This window comes from Hippocampus bargibanti, linkage group LG02 (assembly GCF_051943395.1).
Source record: "Hippocampus bargibanti isolate YZ-2025 linkage group LG02, ASM5194339v1, whole genome shotgun sequence".
NCBI classification, from domain to species: Eukaryota; Metazoa; Chordata; class Actinopteri; order Syngnathiformes; family Syngnathidae; genus Hippocampus; species Hippocampus bargibanti.
The window spans coordinates 19359729-19377663 of NC_142735.1; the positions used below are offsets into that span (position 1 = coordinate 19359729).

The 17935-nt window shown below is 40.9% G+C and overlaps 1 long non-coding RNA gene across 1 annotated transcript; it reads left to right on the forward strand.

Moving 5' to 3' along the window:
• The first annotated feature begins 396 nt into the window (after positions 1 to 396).
• LOC148901820 (uncharacterized) lies at positions 397 to 13279 on the forward strand. The gene is made up of 4 exons (XR_016117937.1): positions 397 to 565; positions 8733 to 8791; positions 10479 to 10556; positions 12873 to 13279. It is a non-coding gene; the product is annotated as an uncharacterized LOC148901820 (long non-coding RNA).
• Positions 13280 to 17935: the final 4656 nt, after the last annotated feature.

The window sequence follows — 17935 nt, forward strand, 5'->3', positions numbered from 1 at the left end:
ACTGGAATTAAGTCAATGTAAAACTATACTGAAAGCAAACGTCCTTCGGTCGTGACGAAACACCAACATGACGAAAACATGAACTCAAGGGGCAAAAAAATAAAACTGTGAGAAGGCAGTAAAAGTGAAATGACCACCATTTTTATTTTTGAATTCCATTGTTTTTTACACGATGCACAACTCTCATTAATTATGAAATAATCTAATTGTTACACGTATTTGCATTTTCATCAGAATCAGAAAGCCTTTAATTGTCCCACAATGGGGAAATTTGCATTATACTTTAAGAAATATCAGTTGATATTATGAAAACATTCCCACATACTGTATATACAACTCTGGTGGTCAACTAGCAATATAGAAAGAAAACCGACTGGACTTAAATGCGTCGTTGGTTTGAATAATTATTTACAGCTGTTGTCTGCCTAATGGGTCACTGGCAAGCAGGTGAATGAAATGAAACAGAAAAAAAGTTCAACACATCTCCGAGGTCTGCGGCCGTCTGTCAGACAGGATTTGTCTGCGAGTCCTCGCTCACACTTTCCAGAATGATTCATCACAGAAAGTAAGGAAACACTGCGACGCGTTCACCTTTCAAAAGCAACAGCTGTCAAGTTAATAAAAAACGGCCCCCCGTTCATCAAAAAACGGCCCTTGTTCGAGCGACTCCACGGAAACTAAACGTCAGCTTGTTTGACTTTCTGGAGGGTGATTCCTTCCTCTCATTACTGGTAGCTCAGTATATCGAATGTGCGGGATTCCACGCCGATGAGGTGATTTTAGAAAAATGGTGCGGCTCACCATTACGTGAAAATGGCTTGAAATCCATATCCGTTGAAATAATGACCATCGCGTGTCAGTGACTTGACAAATGTGTGAAATGTGTGGCCGTGTAGTCGAACACATTGGCTCTTTTGTGTCTTTTGAATCGCTGCCTTGGTGACTTGAACCTCTGTTTCTCAAAGTGAATGGTTGCTTCAGTGTCCTTCATATTTTAAGTGCATATACCTACGAAATAGATGTTGCCACCATAAAAAAACCTCTGACCTTAGCTTTGGGTCAGTTGAATACCTCCAGATGAATAATTATAAGAATACTTGTACGTTTTTAAAGAGAAATTATGTGATTTTTAAGGAAAAGGGTTTGAAAATTCACTTGTTGAATTGTGATTGTCTTGTTAAACTTTAAAGGACAACCGACACCATTTTTTTGTTTCCTAACTGACATCAGAAAAACGTATTATACCATCTAAAATACCCAAAACACGCAGGCTGATATTTTTAGTCAAATGAAGAACACCAATAAAAATGACTTCAAGTGTCCAAAAACGACTTCAAAATGAAACCGGAAATGTCCAGTTTCAGAAAGTCCTGCCCCCAGTTCATGACGTCACGCCAAGACGTCTTGCATTGCTCGAGAATCAAAACCATGGCTTCAGATTCAGAGAAGATGCTTTCTTGTTATTCATCCAGTTATGAATATGATTCAAATAGTTCTGAAGAGGAAAGCATACATGTTTGCAATCGATTAAAGGAGTCCTCCCATATCAATTTGAGCCGTCAATGATAGCAATTTAGCACCCAGAAAATGCAGAAGATGGCGCCCAAGCTCAATTGGAAATGGGCTGATTTGTCTGCTGGGAATTTGTGTCAACTAGTTTCAAATAGTAGTCTTGGTGCAACACACAACCATTCACCATGGCGTTATTTATGTGTTTTCCTTCTAATTTCGCCATCAACACGGACCAACACGAAGTTTTCAGACCAAACAAAGTACCGCAAAATGCATTGTGTGCCGCTTTCTCGGTCAGGGGCGTTCCAAACGTGACGTCACGTGGGGATCGTCATCAACTCCAAAACAAGACTTTCTGAATATTCAGCGCGAGTCTTAAAATGTAAAATATCGCAATATGCGGTGGACTCTTTGTAAAATACGCTCAGTAGAAGTCATTTGAAGTTATTTTACAAATTATGGACACAACTTGTCCGCAAGCGTCGGTTGTCCTTTAACTCTGAATGACAACTTTGACAACAATGGAGGAAATATGTTATCAAGTTGGGTCTGTGTAAGCTCTCAGTCGTACAGGAGTGGTCCATCAATGAAAAGGTTTCTTCAGCCGTCATTTGTAGTTCTTTGAAGGTGTCGGACGTTTCGCCTCTCATCTAAGAAACTTCGTCAGTCTTACTGGGATGAGAAGCGAACCGTCTGACACCTTCAAAGAAGTACAGATGAGGTTTGAAACTACCAGTAAGACTTTAGTTTGCTGACAAAGTTTCTTGGATGAGAAGCGAAACGTCCGACACCTTCAAAGAAGTACAGATCATGGCTGACGAAACCTTTTCATCGAGTTATCAAGTTCGGCACATGAAATGGTTAATATAATTATGTTCAACTTTTTTTTTTAGGAAAAACATAAGAACTTTGCTGCTGGCAAGTGGAAATTTATCAATTGTGAGACTTAAAAAGGTGAATTTAATTGAATTCTTTCCAGATATGCATTTTTTTCTTGTAATGATAACATTGTTCTCATAATATAAATGAATTTGGTATCGATATGTTGATTTTCTCAATCGTAGGAAATGTTTTCTTCCATTGACATTTAACAAGTTCATGGCATGAATTTAGGATGGTGTCAAGGTGAAACGGTGGTATTTGAGAGAAAAAAATGTCTTCTGGTGTACATTTTATTGTGCATTTTAAGCTCTTGTAAAGTGTCAGAGTGTGATAAAAATCAAAATAAAATGTATTCTTATTGATAATAATAATCATCATCATCATCATAATCATAATATATATTACTATTATTCTGTAAGAGGTCTCTGGATCCAAAATGTGAAGCTATGTGCTTCATCCAATGAGCTACAGGAAGGAGATGAACAAGCAGAATTTTGGACCAACTGGATGCAGTTGAGGGAGGACTGGCTGAATCCACAAAAAAAGTGCATGAATAGTCATCAAGATCAAATTAGATAATCAACTTTAGCGAGCTGCTTAAACTGAAAACAACTTATTTTTTATTATCGACAATACCTTATAGCCGGCCCATTTTCAGAACTCAAATTTCAGACAGTTGGCTTTAGATAAGACACCAGTGAGCCCAAGTCAACAGGGTAGCCCAAGAGCCAGAAATACTATGGTCCATTGTATACAATCCTGCCGTCTGATCCAACAAAATGAGACACACAGCGTCTGCAGTGCCATTACTCAGGGGAATATCATTAAAAACCCACAACAGGGCTGACTTACCCTTACTCGGGATTTAAACCATTCTGCTATTTATAGCTCAACCACATCATTTTAAGATTTATTCCACAGCTGATGGGAAGCCAGTGTAAAGCCTTTAGGACTGGAGTCAGATGTTCTGGTCACAACACCAGCTTTAGCATACGGAATGAGCTAGCTGCAGCTGTTTGATGCTCTTTTAAGGGCGATCGGGCAGAAACCTCCTGAGCTGTTTGAAGTTTCACATGGCTTGTTTGACCGTGAAGCCAATTATCAGATTAAAGCGTGTGAGCGAAATAGCTTGCGATCCCGTTCAGAAATCTTACTTTGCTGAGAGAAAGTGTTACGGGGGCTGCGAGGATGGGGTGGGGGATTAGGGCTCTCGCAGCATGCCCGGCAAGTCTTCATGCGTCCGGCCCACCTTGCATGCCTGCGTGTACCCATGTGGAACGTGCCCAATGTTGCACCTTCGATGCTTTGACTTGCGCACCAGTAAATAAAAATAAACGCCTGACAGGAGCATGAAATTAATAATAATCAATATTTTTTTTTCTATGACAGAACCTTTTCCCCATTTGTCCATGATTTTATTTGACAGGGGTGCATCTAGGACATATTTATTTTAATGTTTATCTGTATTTCATTTCTATTTCATTTCATTTGTTTGTATTTTTTTTCTTTCTTTTGTCTTATTTTTTATTTTATATTTTTTTGTATTTTATTTATTTACTTTATATCTTTCATTTTATATATATTTTTATTTTATTTTTTATTTCATTTTATTTTGAATTTTGTTACTTTTTTTCATTGTTTCTTGTATTTTATTTTGTTTATTTTTGTATTTCATTTTTATAATTTCTTGTTTCATTTTTTGTATTTTTTATTTGTATTTTATGTTGCTATTATATTCATATTATATATATATATATATATATATATATATATATATATATATATATATATATATATTGTTTTTATTTGAATATATTTCGTTTTTATATTTGTTTTTTTTTCTTTTTTTTTTTTTTTTTTTTTTTTTTTTAATTACGAAGGAGTTTCGGACAGAGCACAGACTGTAGTAGCGTGGAATGGATTGCTGGCCAGAATTGAGTGGGGGAAAATACCCAAAACAAATGCATTTCTGTTGTTGCTAAGGAGGCCAAGCAAAATGCAGAGGTGGGCCACATTCAGCCCACGGGCTTTAGTTTAGGAACATCTGCTCTAAATTGTTCCTTGATGTAAGTGTGGATGCGGATGGTTGCACGTGCTCTCCTGTTTTCAGCCTAGTCATCACAGTCATTCATTCCCGTGTCCGCAAAAGGGATTTTTGTTTTTCCATATTTGCCAGCATATGTTTTGTGTCATGGTGGACAAATAAGAGTACAGGGGTTGAAGTGGTGGGAAGGAGGGGGCACCACTCACCCTCAGCTGATGAAGAAGCGTGACGCCTCCAGTCCCCGGTCCTCCTGCGGGGCCTTGTGGGTATTCCACCGCAATTTCATGATGTAATTCCAGTCAGGCTGCACACACTCTGAGGAACAAAAAATGGCAGAAAAAAACTAACAAAAACAGCAGCAAGGAATGCAAACTCTGCGTGGAAATCTATTAAGGACCGTAGCAGCGTGTGTGTCATTACGTTTCAGACAAGGTGGCTGAATTTGGAACTGCACCATAACTGCAACGATGTGTCTCTGCACCGACTTGACTGATTGGCAAGATCAACTGGAAAAAAAAAAGAATCTTTGAGAGGACAAGTCAATGCGCACTGACATGTTTGTTCATCGACATATTTCCGGAAGGAAGAGATTAAATAAAGACGTAACCATCAAAAATAAGTGCGTTTGAAAGACATTTTGTGTCTTCACGTGCTTTCAGCAAAGCATAAGGAGAAAGAAAAGGTATCTGCTTCCAGTAATTACTCTGCCAGCTTGGCCCCTTGCCTTGCGGGTGCTCCTCAGAGACAGGGATTGATTTCAAGGTCCTGCTTCTCGTTTTGAAAATCCAATGAAGGCAAAGGCACGCACCCTTGCAACACCCCCTTACGCATTCGACCTCATAACCCCTGTTTACACCTCTAGAACCTGCAGGACGACTGGTTGGTGGACACTTGTTTTGTCACGATCTGTAAGAGAGCCCAAGACTAGGCAAAATGAAATTCGGGGGGTCATCTCGTCATGCTAATAATACTGATCATCAATCTTTTCTTCAGCTTATTTGAACAACGCACCTCTACAAGAGAGGACATAGCACTTTTAGTCCCCGTAGGCAGGGGGGACTAAAGGTCACAATCCCCATCCTGCCCTCAGTGTCCACACTGAATGTGATTTCTTTGGGGCTCCAAAAAGGTCAAAGTCAAGTGGAGGAAAAGAAGAATGAAAATCCGAGCTGAAGAATTGAGAAGTTGATGAGTATCTCCCAGGAGACCTTGAAGCCCAATTAGCAGATCCTGACAATGACCTTTATTTTATTGGTCAACCCCGGATTGGGTCATATTGGATGGCATCATATAACGCAAATCTGGGCCCTCCACTTTATTGTATTCGGCCCATGAAAGCGAATCAAACTTGTAAAATTCCACGATGCTGTTTAAAGTCTGAACCAAAATTTCAAAAATGAGTTTGAAGACCTTAATATAACAGATCATATTCTGCCAATCTTGGAAGGCTGAACTCCGCTTGGACAGCATTGGCAATGAATTAATGATATTACATGGAACCAATCAATATTAGATCTGTGCTTGTGATTGCAGTTGAGTGCTTGTGAAAGCACTCAGACCCAAATCAAAATCCTGCAGCGGTATGCTGTAAAGGTTTGATTCCCCCCACCCCAATTTCCAAGAACATTGACCTCCAAAAACATTGGATACAAAGATCTAAGTGTGAAAATTGGTGGCTTGCATGTTTTGTGTCTGCTCTGAAGTGCTTCCGGAGACAGTCAAGGTCTCACGTTGGCTGGGAAGATGGAACAAAAGCATGTGTGTGATGAAAATGCTTTTGCTATTATTTGGTCTTCTGCCTGACGTGAAAAACGTGGTTGATGGTGCTGTTGGTTCAAGCGTCTTTGTTTCCATGGAGGAAGCACAAAAGCATTGAGAACACAATTCTGTTGTAAAGCGCTGGGCAAACACGTGCAAATATTTGCAAACTCGCAGTGAACATCCTCATTTCGCTTCTCGCTCACAACCGGCGAGTGCAAACATGCCCTGACATTCAGGAGACGCCGAAAGCCTTGTTTTGAGCGGAGGGGAACATTTTACGATTACGATTACGATTTATGGAAATGTATTTTTTTCAAAGTAATTTTTAGCACCTGTTCTCAGTCGCTTGCTGCCAAGAAATGTGAGACTCGTATAACATCGTTTTGAAGAAATGTAAAGATGAGGCTCTCGCTAACAGAATTAGCATCAACTTTATTGGCCAAGTATGTAGAACACACAAAGAATTTATCTCCGGTAGAACACGCTGTACTCGTATCGTCATAAAAAGAGACAGACAAATATTTATGGAGACACTAATACACGCTAACCTAATCAAATCAAATTCCTTCACGAACCTCTCAGAAACGACTATGAGACAATGTGCAAGTACAGAGCTGGAGCTCCAATGATTAGAACTGCTTGCTGTTCCACAGATTGCAAAGAGGCACGATACAGTTATATTTGGGTTACTGTTTAGAGAGTTAATGGCAAGGGGAAAGAAGCTGTTTGTTGGATTTGGTGTGCATGGATTGGTAGCGCCTGCCTGAGGGGAGTTGCTGGAAAAGGTGATGGGCAGGGTGCGGAGGGTACAGTAGGATTTTCCATGCTCTTGTCTTGATTCTTACACGCTCCCATACAGTCCTCCCTTAAAGAGACCAGTTGCTTTCACTTCAAGATGTTTGTCACTTCCATTTGACAGTTAAAGGTAGTGACTCATAAAGCTACAGTGACTCAGACAATGAATATTTAAAGTGATGAAACATTTAACAAACCAAGTATTTACATGTATCTGCATTTCTGGCCTTTATTCAACTCTAAATTCCTAGGATTTATTAAAAAATCAACGTGTGGGAAAGACACTGTGGTATAGCCGGGGAAGTTCACTTTTATTAATGTTGTTATTATTATTATTATTATTATTATTATTATTGGATGGGATTGGATGTACCTTTATTCATCTCGCAGTAGAAACATTTACATTTTACAGCAGCAAAGTTATGAAAGGAAAGCAAGAAGTAGAAAAACAACATACAGGAGCTGCTGGAAAGGCAGCCACTCTCGCAGCGCCATCTTGAAGTAAAAAAAATAAACCCTAAATAAATTACATGACAACACAAAGACACGGAGAGTCAGTCATTCTTCAGCACTTGTTGTACCCTCTGTGACATGAGGCAGTTCTAGATGAAAGAGGATGGGATGTTGTTTTTCATAGCTTTTGTTCAAGTTTAGGTATTGATTACTTCACTGTGTCACCTAGAGAAAGATGAGTCCCCTCCTTGTAACTAAGCATACACACACGCGCACACACACACACACACAATACGAGTTGAGGGGGGCACCTGAGTGCAGCATGGAATGTTGCGGAATGTTATCCGAAACTACTTTGTCGCAGAACTTTCAAAAGGGAAACCCACCCACAGGCTCAACGTGGTTGCCAGGCAACAGGGAACACTTGATAACAGCCACTGTGCTATCTGAGCTGTGTGCGTGTGTGTGTGTGTATGTGTGGGTGTGTATACAGCTGGCTTTGCAGTGACAGTGTTAATCAAAAGCGCTGACTTCCTGGCCCTGCGCTTCCTTTCATTTTGCAGCCTTGGGAACGAACGCTTTGTGCTCATGATGTCATTTGGAGAGCGCAAGTTCCGTTTGTCTTGCGACCAAACGGCAAAAGAAAATAAGCTGTGTTTAAAAAAAATAAAGCAATGATTCATCTCGATGAGACAATTATCTTTAGCGTGATGTTGACATTGGAAATGTAATTTTATTGGATGACTCTTTGTAATTCTAATAAGATTGAACTGGCACCAGATTGCTTTTTACTTTTTATCTAGCTTTTATCTACATTGTCGAGTTTAAAAAAAAAAATGTTTTTTTTCTGTTGTCCTCGACTGTCAATGGTGTTTCACATCATATGTTAGCAGTGAGCTAGCAAACTTTCATGCTATATGGTTGGTGTAAACATATTGCCGTTTTAACCTACAATGTTAAATCGCCTTTCATTGTATACTCTGTTGTAGGAGTTTCAGGTCTTTGTATTAAAGTAGCAGTTGTTTCCAGTGTCATAATCACAGCATTGTTTATGATAATTTCCATTAGCCTGTCAATGGCAATTCACATTAAATGTGAGCATGAAGCTAATGGACATTTGGAATGATTTTGTTTGGTTGTACATTTTTAGTTTTTAAATGAATGATGACTCATTCGCTTTTGTGTGTGTGTGTGTGTGTGTGTGTGTGTGTGTGTGTGTGTGTGTGTGTGTGTGTGTGTGTGTGTGTGTGTGTGTGTGTGTGTGTGTGTGTGTGTGTGTTTACAGCCAACTTTGACCTTGGCAGGTATTAAGAACATGAAGCAAGCACACTTGGAGAAGTGGAGGTGAGTTCTTTGAATTGAGCAGATATTATGCTAAACTTGGCCAAGCCCGTCAGATTTCTTGTACCTCCAGTTAGGGCACTTCCATCATTGTATTTAATATCCATCCATCCATCTTCAACCAACCCATCCATCCATTTTGAACACCACTTATCATGAACAGCGTTGTGGGGTTTGTGGAGGATCCTGCATCCTGTCATAGCTGACCTTCGCCAGAAGGTATATGACTCCCTGAACTGGTTGCCAGTTAGTCACAGGGCACGTATAGACACAAACAACCATTCACACCGTCTCACTACAACATCAGCGACCGCTCACATTTGATAACCTGAAATCCATGTATACGTTATTTTCTCTGACCCCATTATTAGTCTTTGTAGTCCTGTTTTTTTCCCGGAAAGAAAAAAAAACCCTGGAGCAATCCCTGGCTTCATTCAAATGATGTTATATGCCATTCTCCTATTTCTTGACTGTGAGTGAGCAAGAACAGGTGCAAAGGAATACTTTAAAATGGGTTCAAATAAGTGTGGATGTATTCAAACTGAAAGGGGAGGTGAGTCTGGAATGCATTAAATCCGAACAGAGCAAGTGGACCTGCAGCCTCAACGGCTACTGCTACCAATACATACGTTTGTCGCTAGCAGTATTTCAAAGCTGTCTGTTGAAGTATTTTGTAGTTCAAGCATTTGTTTTGCATTGGTCAAATTTTTGGCGGTCCAACATGTTTGTGACAATGTTTACGAAGAAGCACCTCAGACAAACAAGGTCTGCTCTCCGTCCAAGTCAAAATAAAACACTTCCACACGCTCTTTCAATTCAGTTGCAACCCCCCCCCCCCCCCCCCCCCCCCCCCCCCCCCCCCTCAAATCACTTTAAATCCACACAAATTTCCAGAGAAGTGAAAGAGGAGCTGAGCTCAACGGACAGGCAGTCAAAAACAAAACCAAGAGGCGTCTCTCTCCCTGCATTCTTTCCATCACCGGGAATTTGCTGAGGTTTGGATCCCGCAAACTTTTGCCGTCCACACGTTGGACTCTTCGCACGTGAGTCAACAACCTTTGGAGTCCGCACCTTCACAAAAGCATCCAGGGAGTCAGCGGTGGAAAGAAGTCGCAGATGTACAAGTCATCGGGACATCTTGGCAAAAACAATTAAGATAGCCTGGCGAACATCCTGCAAGTCAAGTGGAATCAACACCGTCAAGTCTTAAGTTGAGTCAAGGAAGTCATAATCATGCTTAGTCACAAGACAAATGCAAAAATTAGCCAACTTGATGTTGTGACTGGCATTAGTTGGCCATACGAACACATTTTTGTTTTTGTGCTCCTCAACTCTCTTGAGTATCGCAGTTCATCTTTTGCAACATCCTCTGATGTTATCCAAACTTTTTTTAATGGGTTTGTTCAAGACACAGGAAAGTCCCACGCTTGTGCCACAACATGCCGGGCAGAACTGAGCATGATTAAAAGACATGTAGGATAATTAAGAGCAAAGAAAAAAAAGGAACAATGTGTCCCCTACGACGCTGCAAGAATATGAACTGTTTTCACAGAACGGATAGTGCTCTGTATTAATGTGTTGCTACTGAACTGTGTGTTAATGTTTGAAGGTTTAAAATGACTATAACAACAAAGCCGATTTGGTTGTGTCGTGATCAATGTTCCCTCTAATTTTTCATGTGTCTGAGCAGACACACAAGCTCCCTGAGCACACCGAGGACCACTGTGAGCAACATCAGATGTGTACGCTGTGGCCTGTAACCTGAACGGTGAGTATGGGCAGGGCACATTCGCACTGTTTTGCTCCGATTGGCTGCGTAGCGAACGTGAACTCTACGGCATTATTGGCTGGACACCTGTCACTCATTGAGTTACATTGCATATATATCCATGTATATATAATTGGTCTAATTAACCAGATTATATCAGTTCTAAAATTAGATATTAAGTAATGTGTTTCTGTTTTATTTTATGTTGTGCGCTGCATAAATGTTCTTGTGCGCTGAGTATGTGCAAGCAGTTTGCAATTGCACACGTGCGCAGCTGAGAGGGAACATTGGTCGTGATTGAGTTTTACTAAAAAATTCAACTAGGTAGTGACAAAAAAACAATGTGAGACAAACTATCTGAAAATCGTGAGTTTTCATTTCCTCAAAGTGATGTTATAATAATAATAATACATTTCATTTATAAATGATAGATTCAATTTCTTGACAGACAGGGAGGGTGAGGCAGAGGGAGAGAGAAAACCAAGGCTAAGGAATATTTTAAAATTTGTGTTAAAAAAACACTTGTATGTTTACAGCATGTAGGAGGGGTAAACCTACAATTTAAAAAAAAAATCACCAATTGCAGTTGTCTATATCCAGTTGAATTTCAGATCGGCAAATCCTGAACGTAACTCACTGTAAACTGCGCCGCCTATTTTTGCACCAAATAAGAACAAGAAGAACAGTAATAATAATAAATAAATCTGCAGCTGGAGTTCAACACGCCTTCCTGGAAGATGGCGCAATGACACTTTGGACTAGATTCCAACTTGTCCCATCCATGGGAGCTTGTTGCTTCCAGCTGATATTTCATCCATGCGGGATCAATCAGTCAATTGGCGCAGACGAGCGAGAGAGGTGGCCTCACATTTTCTTTTTTTTTTTAGAAAGTCATCATCGAGACTCAGACCGCGTCTTGATTTGATTTAAAAGGGTCTCATAAGCTTATCGAATGCATGTCAAGAAATCCAAAATATACAACAGCCACCGTGAAGGGAGATGAAAAACGATCCTACAAGACGGAAACTTCTGCCTAGCGGCTAGCATGTTTGTTTCATATGCAAGAGGGTATGTGTTACAATCCTCGATGTGTGGCTTGAGTGTTACTGGTGTAATGCAGTAGTTTACTCGAAAGATTTACTTAACTGCATATAAGTTGGTCAAACTTGGCACTCGTAGAAACACGTATGTGACTAATAAGTTGTTATTTGTGGGGTGAATTGTCATCCAAGTGATGAAAGAGCTTAACTCATTCACTGAAAATATGACAGAGCGCCATTCCCGAATGTGTAAAAGTTTTGATTTTTGTCGCTCGGGTGCTGATAACACACTGGCCAGACCTCTGGCAATGATTTTCCCTACCACAAGGGGGCAGAATTTCCCTTTTTCCATGTTAGCACTTTGTTCCAGCTTCAGCTGTTAAGCACTACAGTATATAAATCAACATTTGAGTTGTATTTTGTACAGCCGCCGCTATTTCAAGCGCAGATAACGCCAGATCCATACAACTTTTTTTCTGATGAAAGAAGAGAGTCTAAGGTTTCTAATGCTGTATTGAATGTTTATGTAATCCCAAAACTCAATATTCTGGGGGTCCTGCAACATGAGTGACAATGACAAAAACCCTGGCACTGGAATGGACACATTTTTGCACGTCTGGCAGCGAATGAGTTAAACATGGACTTAACTTGTGTTTTAAGGAATAAAAACTCAAAACAGCTTTATGCGGCGGTCCTGTTGAAAGCCCTGTGCTTGTTCGTGTGCGTGTTGAAGGCTTGTCAGCCCATCAAGTGTGGAATGGGCCAAGTCGCTGGCTCTCGTTCACCCACAACAAACATAGCAAGGACAAATGGAGCAAAGATTTGAACCTGGGTCTACGCCACTATTACGACACGTCCGCTAGCATTACAAGCCTTTTGACAAGCCAAGGCACAAACATTTGGGACAATTAAGGGCTTGGGGGTGAAGTTATGGGAACGCAACAGGATGAAAAGCTTGCGCAAAAACACAAGTGGCTTTTTCAACAGGGCAGAATAATCACAAGGGAGAATGATAATGGAAATCAACAAACATTGTCAAAACTGAGAGCTTTTGATCTAGCTAGCTAACTAGCTGGCTAGCTAGCGAGTTGAATCGATAGCTCGCTAGCGAGAAGCTGGATAAGTCACTTGCTTGCGAGACAAATGAAGCGATAAATACTTTTCTTCAAAGGAATATAACATTATTTTTTAGCCCAAAAAAAGATTGTCTGAATGAACAGAATAGAAAGTCTCATCTCACCTCATCTCATTTTCCGTACCGCTTATTCCTCACTAGGGTCGCGGGGGTTGCTGGAGCCTATCTCGGCTGACTTCGGGCACGAGGCGGAGGACACCCCGAATTGGTTGCCAGCCAATCGCAGGGCACACAAAGACATACAACAGTCACTCTCACACTCACACCTAGGGACAATTTGGAGTGGTCAATCTGCCTGCCATGCATGTTTTTGGAGTGTGGGAGGAAACCGGAGGACCCGGAGAAAACCCACGCAGGTCCAGGGAGAACATGCAAACTCCACACAGGGAGGCCGGACCGGGACGCGAACCGGCGACCTCTGCACTGTAAAGCCGGTGTGCTAACCACTCGACTACCGGGCCGCCGAATAGAAAGTCATAGTTTAAAAAATAAAACGGAAAAAAAATGCATTTTGTTCATATTGTACGCGGCTCATTTGAGAAAAGATGACCCCCCCCCCAGAAAAAAGCCGGAATATAAAATAAATAAATAAAATAAAACAAAATACATGTATTTGTTCATGTAAAATATACATCAATTAATTTATTCCTGTAATAATACAAATACAACTTTGATTCTCAAAATATGATGTGAGTGGCACTGACACTCTAGCTGATGGGTTAAAAGTGATCATTTGTTCCTAGTTCATCGCTCTTCAGCGTGTTAGAAGTGGGATGGTAAAATCAGCAGGAAGCCAGGTGTTGAACAGAATAAGTTATGAAAATACAGTAAAGTCTCGTTATATCGATATTCAAGGGAGTCCGAAAAAAATATCGATATAACCGGGACTATCGATATATCCGACCCTGTTTGCATGTAATTTTCTCCGTGCGTGCATAGAAATAGTATCGATATAACCGGGACTATCGATATATCCGATATCGATATAACGAGACTTTACTGTATGACATAGAGCACCATTCCCGAATTTGTTCGGGTTTTGTTTTTTCACGTTTGGGTGCTGATAAAAACGCTGGCCACGGCCTCTGGCAATGCTTTTATTTTTCCACAAGGAGACAGGATTTCCCTTTTTTCCATGTTAGTGCTTTGTTCCAGCTTCAGCTGTGTTGGAGCGCTATATGAACCAATATGTATGTATTGCATTGTATTTTGGACAGCCACCCTCATTTCAAGCTCATCTAACTCCAAACCCATATTATTTAGGAATTAACTCTTTGATGAAAGAAGAGAAGTCTAAGGTTTCTAATTATGTATTTAATGTTTATGTAGTCCTAAAACTCAATATTCTGTGGGTCCTGGAATTCATGTGACAATGACAAAAATCCTAGCACCCGAGTGGACACATTTTTGCACGTCTGGTAGTGAATGAGTTAGATATTATGCATTTGCACTTAATATTAGTGTTTGTCTGAAACTTTTATATAAAATTTATATAGTTTTTCAATGCACTGAAAGTGTCCAAATAATCATGATGTTTTAAAACTGTTTAATGTTGCACTCACTGGTTCACAATCACGCCAAATGTTCTTTTTGGAAAACCATCTTTAAGCAATCCAGAATGTTGCCTTAGTTTATCTTGGTTATGAAGTGGGATTTATTTGGTTATACTTGGTGTAAAAATGCTTGGGGGAAAGTTTTGGGGGGGTCAGATTTATGTCTCGATATGTTGCAAGCACACCAGAGCTTTAATTGGTTGAGTCATTAGTTTAGTAGATTCATTTTAATGGTCCCTATATACATTTCCGGACACATACAACAAACACCCAACCGTGGCCTTAACCGGTTGGGAATAGTTCAAACTGTTCAAAACGATATCTGTTCAGTTGAGTTGGCAACAGAACGCGGAAACGGGCCGTCCGAACGTGTGTAGAGGGAGCGACAGATGAGTGAGGCAGCGCTGGACTCCTCCTGACCTTTCTTGTTGCTGCTCTCAGCGCTTGAGCTGCGCATGCGAGGCGAGGGGAGCAAAAGGCACGCACACGCGCGTACATTAAAACAAGGCATGTCCTACTCAGCACAGCTGCTAATTATGACCTTTATGAATGTTTGCAGATTTCTACAGGCGTGTTTTGCTCGTTGAAGTTGGCTGCGATAACCCTTGGGCTGACAAACCATATGATGGGAAAAATGCCAATGTCCAACAGGGCCAGTATGTTGGCCTTCTGGGGACAACATTAAAATCTGATCGGCTAATTCATTAAAGTTGGCTGGCTATTAAAAAAATAAAACATACTCAATAATTCTAAACGTCTGTCAATACAGGGCAAGTTCAGAATTTCATTACGCCGCCCTAACACCATTCTGAGAGAGTGAGTTCAGAGACGCAATACAAATACCTCATTAATTTCTGAAGGCAGCCTATGTTGTAAAACAATCAGCAGCTGTGTTGCTGACTAAAACATGCAAATCTCTTCCGGTTAAGTAAGCACTGAGAAAATGTTGCTCCACACGCGTTGGATTGCGAAGGTGAAGCCGCGTATTTTAATCCGCCCGCCGCGCTCTTGGTATCCCCCCGTCAAGACGTCTTATTAGCCGGGATAAGATCCGCAATAGCAACGGGCCGAAGTGGCAAAGAGGGCCGTGAACCCCCGCGATCCCGCGCTGACCTCCACCTGCTCCCTCACAGAGTGGAATGACAGCCCTGGCCGACTCCAACTGGCAGCCGGCAGCCGACGAGCGCTGGCTGGACTGTGAAGCCTTCGAAACTCTTAATTAACAACATACACACTGCAACACGCGTCCGATCGCTGCCAGTGGGGATGAAAGGATGACGGTGGCAAGTAACCAAGATCAAATATTTTCATACCGTATGTAATCAAATGGATTTTTCAGGAATCTGGATTTGACTTGAATACTGGGGAACCTTCCAAGATGTCACGCATTGAAATGAATGGAAACAGCAAAAACGTGTCATGTGATTTTTGTTTGTACTTTTACATTTTACAGTCTTTTTTCTTCTACATAAAGGAGAGGAGCCTGAGGCAAAAATGTTCATGTTGCGCCTCCAGTCATCTTAACGCATTCACTGCCGGACGTGCAAAAATGTGTCCACTCCAGTGCCCACTTTTTGTCAATGTGAGTCAAATTCCAGGACTCACGGAATATTGAGTTTTAGGACTACATAAACATTCAATGCAGCGTAAGAAACCTTAGACTCTCTTCTTTCATCAGAAAAAAGGAAGTTAATCCCTAAATTATATGGGTCTGGAGTTATCTGAGCTTAAAATGGGGGCAGGTGTCCAAAATACAATGTAATACTGTACGTACATATTGGTTTATATAGCGCTTTAACTACAGCTGAAGCTGGAATAAAGCGCTAACATGGAAAAAGGGAAATGCTACCCCATTGTGAAAAAGAAAAAACATTTCCAGAGGCCATGGCCAGCGCTTTATTGGCACACAAACAAGACAAACCAAAACCCGAGCAAATTCAGGAATGGTGCTCTGCGTCATATTTTCAATTCCAGAATAAATTCACAAATGCCAGTGACTGAATTAAGAAAAGTCTTATTAAAATTGCATGAATGGAATATGAATGACGTTCATTAAGTCGCCGCAATATTGTCCTGCTGAAACAAAAGTCACAGTGCCCTCTGGCTCACATTGTGAGTGTCATGCTACTAAATGAAAGAAACGGGTGTGTCGTCACCAGTCTCGTTTTCCATAATTATTTCTTCAAGTACAAAGCGTGAGTATTTTACGCCACCTCTGACCAAATCAGCGCTGCGTAAGGAGTCTGCAACGTATAAAGAGGGAATGAGCCTCGACCGAATCATAATGTGGTGTCACTGAGCAATAATCACACACAACGTGAACACGCGCCTTCATTCTTCCGGCATGGTTTTCCCCACTTTAATGATGTGAGCAGGTGTCGGGGCGTAAACATACAGGAAAGAGAAAAAAAAAAAACACCTGAATGTCACTCATCGCCAGAGGCCTCAACGTTTGCCGAACGCGCGCGGAATGATCGGCAGCCTTTTGGGAACCCTGACGCAACGGTTCACATCAGAGTTGGAAGGAAGTCACATCTGTGCAAGTCATAAGGAGGTCAAATGTTTGAAGCATAAAGCTCCCAGGGTGACCCAAGTCAAGTCCAGTCTTGACTCACTTGAAAACCGGAAGCGTTATGTAAAACGTCTTAAGGAAGAGCGGCTGCGAGGCAAAGCCCTATTTCCGATACAATATCATATTGATCACTCTCCAACATCGAAGCGTGTGGAACTTGAGACATTTAAACAGCTCCTTCCCCCAAGCCATTAACTCTTTGAACAGTAGCCCAAATGGAATTGTATAGTGCCTCTTTGCAATTTTTTTTGCTGATGACACTAGTGCAGCGTGTTCGACCGGAAACAAATTCCTTGTGTGTTCTACATACTTGGCAATTGGATTGGATTGGATTGGATATGCCTTTATTAGTCTCACAGTGGAGAATTTACATTTGACAGCAGCAAAGTGATGAAAGATGATTCTGATTCTGATTCTGAACTTGGGCTGCGGCATTTCTATGCTGGGCGATTTCACAATACATTCCTCATTTTATTGTAGATCAGGGCCAATTTATAACGGCTTCTTACTGCTGTGATGGAAAAAGACACGCAGGAATGATAAAGCAGCTGCCTATGGAGAAAGCATGCCAAACATTATCTTGTTGTGGACTCGCACTAACAAATACACAAAAGGTCATTGTGGTGATCTCCATAGCAAAGACTTTTCATGGGATTCTAGGGACATCAACAAGCTTTTACTTTCTGGCCTGCACGATGTCATATTCTGGCTTCACTCATGCTATCTAATCACTTCAGCATGTGTCCTGTGCTATAATTTTTTTTCTTTTCATATGAAGTTAAGTTAGACGAAGGCTGGGATCCAAATCAACCATCATCACCACACTCAGGACAGACAAGAAGACATTTTCAACGAACTCCCGACCACATACGTCTTTGTTCTTGCAAAGAATACAGCTTTTTTTCCCTGATAAAAATGTTGTCTTTTCACCAAGACCCATCGGTGAGGGAACGATTTGTGTTTTGAATCACAAGTGAGTCGTTTGTTTTTCTTTAACTATCGCTGTAAATGTAAATTTGAGCCTGGAGGCTCAAAGACTAAGATTTGAATTTTTTGCTTTCGTACCATATTTTCCTCAG